The 7916-nt window shown below is 45.2% G+C and overlaps 1 pseudogene; it reads right to left on the bottom strand.

Moving 5' to 3' along the window:
* Positions 1-4667: 4667 nt before the first annotated feature.
* On the bottom strand, positions 4668-6410 carry LOC119309806 (annotated as a pseudogene).
* Between the last annotated feature and the right edge of the window lie 1506 nt (positions 6411-7916).

The following is a 7916-nucleotide window of genomic DNA, read 5'->3' as shown; positions in this document are numbered from 1 at the left end:
AAGGAGGAGCAGAAGGAAATGACAAATGGCTTTCAGCAAGGTTTTCTCTCCAAGCACTGAAATTATCGGTAACAAATAGTTGTGTGATAAGATAATTCGTAACGGGTAACAATTAACAAAAGTAACTAATGTGTAGCAAGGTGGCCCAGTCCTTTTTGTAGAAAAGGACAAGCATGGACGAATTCTTATATAAAGCAAAGCGCTCCCGAGGACACATGAGAACTAATGTCAAGCCAGTTTTCGTCATGCTCATATGATTCATGTTCATTACTTTGATAATTTGATATGTGGGTGGACCGGTGCTTGGGTGCTGTCCTTCCTTGGACAAGCCTCCCACTTATGATTAACCCCTCTCACAAGCATCCGCAACTATGAAAGAAGAATTAAGATAAATCTAACCATAGCATGAAACATATGGACCCAAATCAGCCCCTTACGAAGTAACGCATAAACTAGGATTTAAGCTTTTGTCACTCTAACAACCCATCATCTACTTATTACTTCCCAATGCCTTCCCCTAGGCCCAAGCATGGTGAAGTGTCATGTAATCAACGCGGGGGCCTGTCAGGTGGCCCACAAGGCAGGGGCGCGCCCAGGGGGTAGGGCGTGCCCCCCACCCTTGTGGATGGCTAGTGCTTTCTTCGCCCAATATTTTTCACTAATTTCAAAATGACTCTCCGTGAAATTTCAGGACTTCTGAAGTTGTGCAGAATTGGTCTCTAATATTTTCTCCTTTTTCAGTCCAGAATTCTAGTTGTCGGCATTCTCCCTCTTCATGTAAACCTTATAAAATAAGAGAGAAAAAGCATAAGTATTATGCTATAATGTGTAATAACATCTCATAATGCAATAAATATCAATATAAAAGCATGATGCAAAATGGACGTATCAAGCAGGCATGCATGCAAATGTCATTGCCATCGAGTAAACATTATAATCGACATTGAGAATGATGGCATTGATATTATCTTCAGGATATCAGAAAATAAAAATTATAGTAAATTTACACCGATTTTTCTTTTCTAAATAAAATTTATGTCATTGAGAAATTGATCATAGACTCATCATCATTTTTTATGCAGCACAATGCGGTGCGAAAAACCGAACCACATGACTATCATAATTTTCCTTAAGGTAGCTTTAGCCCACTAGTAATGGTCAAATTGGCTAAAAATGCCATAAACATGGCATTAACATAAATATCACACGCAATAAAAAATTCAAATATTTTTTTTCCAAAACTCTAATGATGATTCATAATTGTGCTCATTATTAATATTATTTTATAAAATTAATTTCATCATTGAAATAATACTTGAAAGGTGATCGTCATAAAAGATGACACAAGAAAATGACATCAACATCAATATGAAACCACATTTTGCAAATAAAATCTCTTGTTTGTTCTATTCTTGTTTGAAAATTGGATCATAATTTACAACACATTTTAGTGGCAATTATTCAATTTATAGCAGTGCAAAAACATTTTTAAAATAAACATAATATGGGAAAAAGGCATTGAATTATTTTGAGCGGTTGAAAAAGAGGCACTGAATAAAATGAAAAAGTCCAGAACATAACATGGCCCACGGATGCCAATTACACACATAGCCCACCAGATTTTTAAAACTAAAAAGAAAAACATTTCTTTGCTCGGTCAGGACAACCTAGGCCGTTGCCCATGGTCAGACTTGGCCCGTTTAGCATTCCCGTTCCAGGCTGTGTCTCCGCTCTATCGCCAGCCGTTGGATCAGATCGAACAGCTCCGTACTTATCCGCTCCCGACGAGAGAGGCGATTCCAGCGGCGATTCCTATCCGGCGACACCATCCATGGCGGCGCGGTGGCTGTGTTCGGCGGAGCAGCGTGCGACGGGCCTGCGCGCTCCTCCGTCGACCGTGGCTGCCGGCGACGCTCGCATGGCGTCCGGTGACGAGGTTGTGGAGGCGAGCGGCGGTCACCACGACATGAGGAGACGGCGACGTGCGCGGACGGGTGCATCTTTCCGCGCGTCGTCCGAGGAACGGCGGCGTTGCCGGCCTCATCGTCCTCACGCAACAGCACGACAGTGCAGACCCCGAAGGCCTTCGCCATCCAAGCTAATCCCCCCACCTTTTCTTTGATTTCTGCATTTTGGGCTTCAAATTTTGGGGATTTTCAATCTAGGCTTAGGGTTTCGTATTTGGGGAAAATTGGGGATTTCATAAATTTGCTAATTCCGCTCCTCGTTGCTACCCAAAACGTATAAAGTGCTAATCCATCATAAACATGAAGTATAGTCCCTTAATCATGATCAGATAATCAATCACAGAGAATATTTGTGCCCTAAACATGTAACTAAGACCATTATGCTTGGACAGAAAACCATTTAGATTGCAATCATATCGCGTGGTGAAACCATTATCGTTAGAATATAACCGAAATAAGTTAGCAGTAAAACATGAACGTTGGTTGCTATCTGTAAACCATTAGAATTTAATCATGTTCAGTTAGCACTAGCGTATGAAATTAGACCGTGGCGTTAGCAATCAACTTCAACCATGGTCTACCAAACATGCTCATGATACCAATATTATAATGAACATCACTAGGATCTACTCCTTTTATTACTTGTCTCGAAAATGATGTATCTAGAACTAAAATACTAAAAGATACATCCATTTTTGCGACAAGTAATTCCAAACGGAGGGAGTAGATCTTTGATTGGAACACCTTAAACTATTGTCGTAAGTCAAAGTTTTGAAATTTTGACCAACTTTATAGGGAAAAGTAGTGGACAGAGGGAGTACATAAATAAACCAGTGTTTTTTTAAGCACCGGTGCTTATTTGTATAGGATAGACGCTTACTTAGGGCATCTACAATGGTAGACGCTTGCAAAGACGCTAACAGTGAAAAGAATAAATATTGCCGAATTAAAAAAGTGCCTAAGCGCCCTACGTTGCAATGGCAGGCGCTAATTACATGCGTTAAATTGCACCACCCGGGCGCTTCGCGTGGGAAGAAAAACAGGAAAGCGCCCGGCGCTCAGGCTTGCATCGATGCTACACATGACGCTGGGATTCTAGTGATAACTGCCTAATCAACCAGGAATCTGATCCTGGCGCCCGTGCTAAGCACCGGGCGTTGTACATGCCCTTAGGTGTCTAGAAATAGACACTGGTGCTTTAGAAAAATTTGATTTATTTTTTTAAGCATCTTCCTAAGCATCTAGTATTGTACAGGGTCTAAGTGTAGCGAAATATGATGTACTAACCGTTATTTGCAGGGACCAGTAGCGTATAGCCCATGTACTAACCGTTATTTGCAGGGACCAGTAGAGTATAGCCCATGCTGGATGCACCTTGGGATCTCCAGCAAGGGGGAGATGGCTGGGGAAGAAAGGCGGCAGCAGGGTAGATGGCAGCAGGAAGCCACCGGCTCTGCCTTGCGGTGTCCGGCGGTGGATGTTGGCCTTTTGATCCCCTTAGCACCCTTTTAGGATCAGCGGTTAGGAGTTTGTTGGGGTTTAACCCATGTATACCTGTGTACATCTGCCCATGGGGCACAACCTCCTACTTTTATATCTTACTAGCAAGATGTCCGTGCGTTGCACGGAACATCAAGATCTTATGGGAGAAAAGGATGGGCGAGGGAAGGCCTTATTATCTGCAAATGTGGAGAGGAGTGCGGGTAAATTTTTATTGTTTTCTTTCTATCCGTTAGATATAGATCGGACGGCCTATATTCCAGGATGGCAGGCACACCATCATCACCAACTCTGCTTTTTATAGGAGTAGAGATATCCAATAACCAAAAAACAGGACGAGCCTACACAAAATTACCTCCCATCAAACAAAGAGAAATATCCTAGACGGACCTACTCCTACATATCTACACTAATTTTCTTCTGCACCTCCTTTTGGCATTCATGGTAAATAGAGAAATGCTCAGATAGAACATTTGGATTGAATTTTGGGTATATGATTATCAAACAAGAGAAAGGTCCCAGATTATTCAAACTGCAGAATACCAGCAACGAACACAGCGTTTTTCTGGAAGCCAGTGTACTAGGATGCTATTTCTTTTACAGACCAGAAAAAGGGGGGAAATATAGTTACATGGGAATTGAATCTGCATACACAGCAGGCATGCAAAACAGAATCCCTGCAAAAGCTGTCAAAAGCTATACTCACATATCAGCTAGCTGCTCAAAACATCAGGCTAGCAAGGAGCCGAAACAAGGGAAATGAATAGTACTAGTATTGTGTTGCCAGGAGAAGCACCAGCAATCTTCAACAAAGAACACACTTCCTTCGGTTGCAGCACCACCCTCAATAGATTAATCTTTGTATCGTGCTTTCGCTGCATTAAACACCTCCCTTGCTGCCTACTCCAAACAACTCTGTTCCCAACAGCAGCAGCAGATTTTGCATCTCCTCCTTTAACCGCAGCGCGAAGACCAAATTATGAAGCCAATGGCTTATCAGTTTAACAACTATTACCTCCGTCCAGAAAAGCTTGCGTTCGATTTATCTAGATACGGATACATCCATTTGAGAGACAAGCTTTTTGGGACAGAGGGAGTATGTTGGAAGCATGCTCTGTTTCTAGTATTAATTCCAGACCGACCATAACACAGCTGCTAGTCCAATCAGCACAAGGCACTTAATGTTGCCAGTAAAAAGAATGAACCAAACTTGCCAATGGACTGAATAATGACAGTTATATTAGTAGCAAGAGAAATAGAGATACAACAATGGTGATATCTATTATAAATCAGCTCTTAACACTTCCATGCCAAAGAGTTAGTAATTGGGCTGTTGGAGTCCATGATTTATCAAGGATTCATGGGAGGAACAAGGTTGATGATCTGAAGTGACAAGACATACGTGTTGGTGTTTAGATCATTCAAACATGGGAAGCGCTGTTGCTGTTCCAATACTGATTCGGTTACTTTCATATAAGATGGTCAGTGAAGATCTACCTTACTGGGCTTCAGCCTTCAAGAAGGGTCTTCTGAGACAGAACCACGAATACGCCGTCCAGTGATTGCTTCTGCCCGCGCCCTCCATCTGCTCTCCGGGATATGGAATTTGTTGGAAAACATTTGACCCCAAGTCTAACACAATAGCCCAATCTTGATGCTTGACTGTATCGTGCTCTACAAAGTAGACACAATTCCTCCGGATCATAGTAAAGTCCTTTGCACAGAGGGCAAACGCGTCACCGCGGCCCAAGAAGAGTGAGTACTCGCCGAGATCCGTAACCTTGTCCTGCAGCTCCAGGCGCTCCGCTGCCCAATCCGGGCGGTAAACTTCGACAGCCTTTATGTTGGGCGCCCGGTACATCACAATAAGCAGCAACTCGCCATTGAATGCGACCACATACCACGTCGGCCTGCCACCGCCAGGGAACTGTCGACATCCATGGCACGCTCGCAGAGCACTGTAAAGGTACGTGCTCTCGACAAGCTTGGGAGGGGAGCGATCAAGATCATAGACGTGAAGGCTCCACCCAATCTCGGTGAAGTAGAATTTCCCTTGATGGAATGCCGCGCTATCGATTCTGCCGTTTGGCGGCTCGAGCTGCATAGTCCATGCGGCATCTCCAGGCCGCCAGAAGAAGAGTGTCTGGCCCATGCAAGTATCAGTACCGTAGAGCTTTTGGCTTGCGATCGCCATCCAATCAGGCGAGGTGAGCGGGTCTCCTGAGAGGAAGACTTGGACAACGGCGGGCAAACAGGGCAGAAAGATCTCAGCTTCAGAGAGGGGCTCCCAGAGGACAAACCGCGTTGGGGATTGCAGGTTGTCCATGAGAGCAAGCCAGCCAAGGGGCGTGCCGCAGCAATATGGTAGGCCCGCCGGCGTGGGCGTGCCCAAGTAGATCCGCCGGCCGCCAAGGGGCAGCCAAAACGAGTGCTCGCCGACCGGGCCAACCAGGTTCCATGGTTCGCGGCCGGCGACGATCCATGGACGACAGGCGGCCAGCCGGGAAGTGGATGCGCGCCAGTGGGAGCATACCTGATGGATGTGGATCCGGTCCGCGTCGCCTGGCAGGCGGCCGGAGATTTCCGTGAGGAGCTCCGCCGGGATGGAGGTCCAGCCGGCCATCTTTTGAGGGGTAGCGAGGTGATGCGTTGGACGATCGTGTGTGGTTTCTTGGTCTTTTTATTATGGAAAACGTGATGTGCCGGCGGACCGGCCGAAGCTTCGGCCGGTCGCGATCTATGGCTAACACGTAGGAGTATCCATTGTTTGCGTTGTTGGATTTTCCTCCTCGGCCCACCACATGCCCTTGGCCCATCATGGCTGCTTTTTTTCTCTCATCCTTCAATGCGTCGTCCTCTACTTTTTGTTATCTTTTTCCCATATGAGGAGCTTACCCCAAGTGGCTGCCGCATGCTGGAACCAGCGACTTCTTCTACATCCATTCACGACGGAGCTACGACCGCGACGACGAAGACGGCCTCTTGCTGCAATCGTTGTTAGTTTTTGTTACAAGCGGCGAGAAAAATTGCTACATCCATTCATGACAGAGATGCGACCCGAGACGGCGGCGAGGATGATTTTTGCTGGACCCGTAATTGTTTTTTGCTACTACCGGCGAGGTTGTTTTGCTACATCCATTCATGACGGAGATGTGACCAGGGACAACGGCGACGAGGATTTTTGCTGCATCCATAATTGTTTTTTGCTACTACTAACGAGGTTTTTTTTTTGCTACATTCATTCATGGCGGTGACGCAACCCGGGATGGCGGCGACGGTGATTTTTGTTGCACCCATAATTATTTTTTGCTACTACCGGCGATGTTTTTTTGCTACACCCATTCATGGCGGAGATGCGACCAGGGACGGCGTCGACGACGATTTTTGTTGCGCCCGTAATTGTTTTTTGCTACTACTGGAGAGGTTTTTTGCTACATCCATTCATGGCGAAGGTTTGACCCGAGACATTGGCGACGATGATTTTTGCTGCAATCGTTGTTATTTTTTTTTTGCTACGACCGGCAAGGTCTTTTGCTACATCTATTAAATGGCGTTCGTTGGCTACTCGTTCGTGCAACCCCGTGCAGCGAGCGTCGACGATGAGGGCGGCGGCGGCGCACCGGGGGTGCTTCAATCAAGTTACTTTTTGAAAGTATTTGGTGATTATTGTTTGTAAACAAGCTGGGAATCTACTCCCAAGGAATTGTTATTGTTTCTTGATGGAATGCTACATGAGTGCTTTTTATTTTAGAAATATGGGGAATATGCTGGAAACATACACCAATTTTGCTTTTATGGTTTTTGTTTTTTGGTTTATGCTACAAACATACACCAATTTTGCATTCATGGTTTTTGTTTTTAGGTTTATGCTGCAATGCTACATACTTTTTTTGCTTTGATTTGTAGGTTGTGAAGGTTTGCCAACATAGGTGATACACTCTAAAAACAAGTGCATACTCCCTATATAGATAGCAGTGAGAAGTGTAGCATCATTAGGGTGGGCTCTATGCACGAAACAACATGCAGCATGCACAGCATGGCGCTGATGCACATGGGATTAAAATAATCAACAAATCGTATGTGCGCTGTTGTGGAATTGTCACGGCAGATGTCCTAGTGAAAGGACTTAGTCGTGGAGCCATCTCAAGTAGGAAGCTTAAAGGAGTTAAAACGATACAAAGGACACGGAAGTTTATACTGGTTTGGCCCCTTGTGGTAAAGGTAATGGCTTAATCTAGTTTGAGGTGGGATTGCTTATGTCTTGATTACCAGGAAGCGAAATCGCTTGACCTAGCTCTCGATCTGATGTTACTTGTCCTGAACCAACGTCGGGTCGTCCCTTTATATACAGAGGTCGACGCCCAGCGGCTCACAGAGTCCCGGCCAGCTCATAAACAGTGTCTAGCTCGGTCTCTCTCTATTCCTGCCTTACAGTGCAAGTTATATACA

The sequence above is a fragment of the Triticum dicoccoides genome, chromosome 5B (assembly GCF_002162155.2).
Source record: "Triticum dicoccoides isolate Atlit2015 ecotype Zavitan chromosome 5B, WEW_v2.0, whole genome shotgun sequence".
Classification (NCBI taxonomy): Eukaryota; Viridiplantae; Streptophyta; class Magnoliopsida; order Poales; family Poaceae; genus Triticum; species Triticum dicoccoides.
This window is presented reverse-complemented; position numbering and strand designations above follow the sequence as displayed.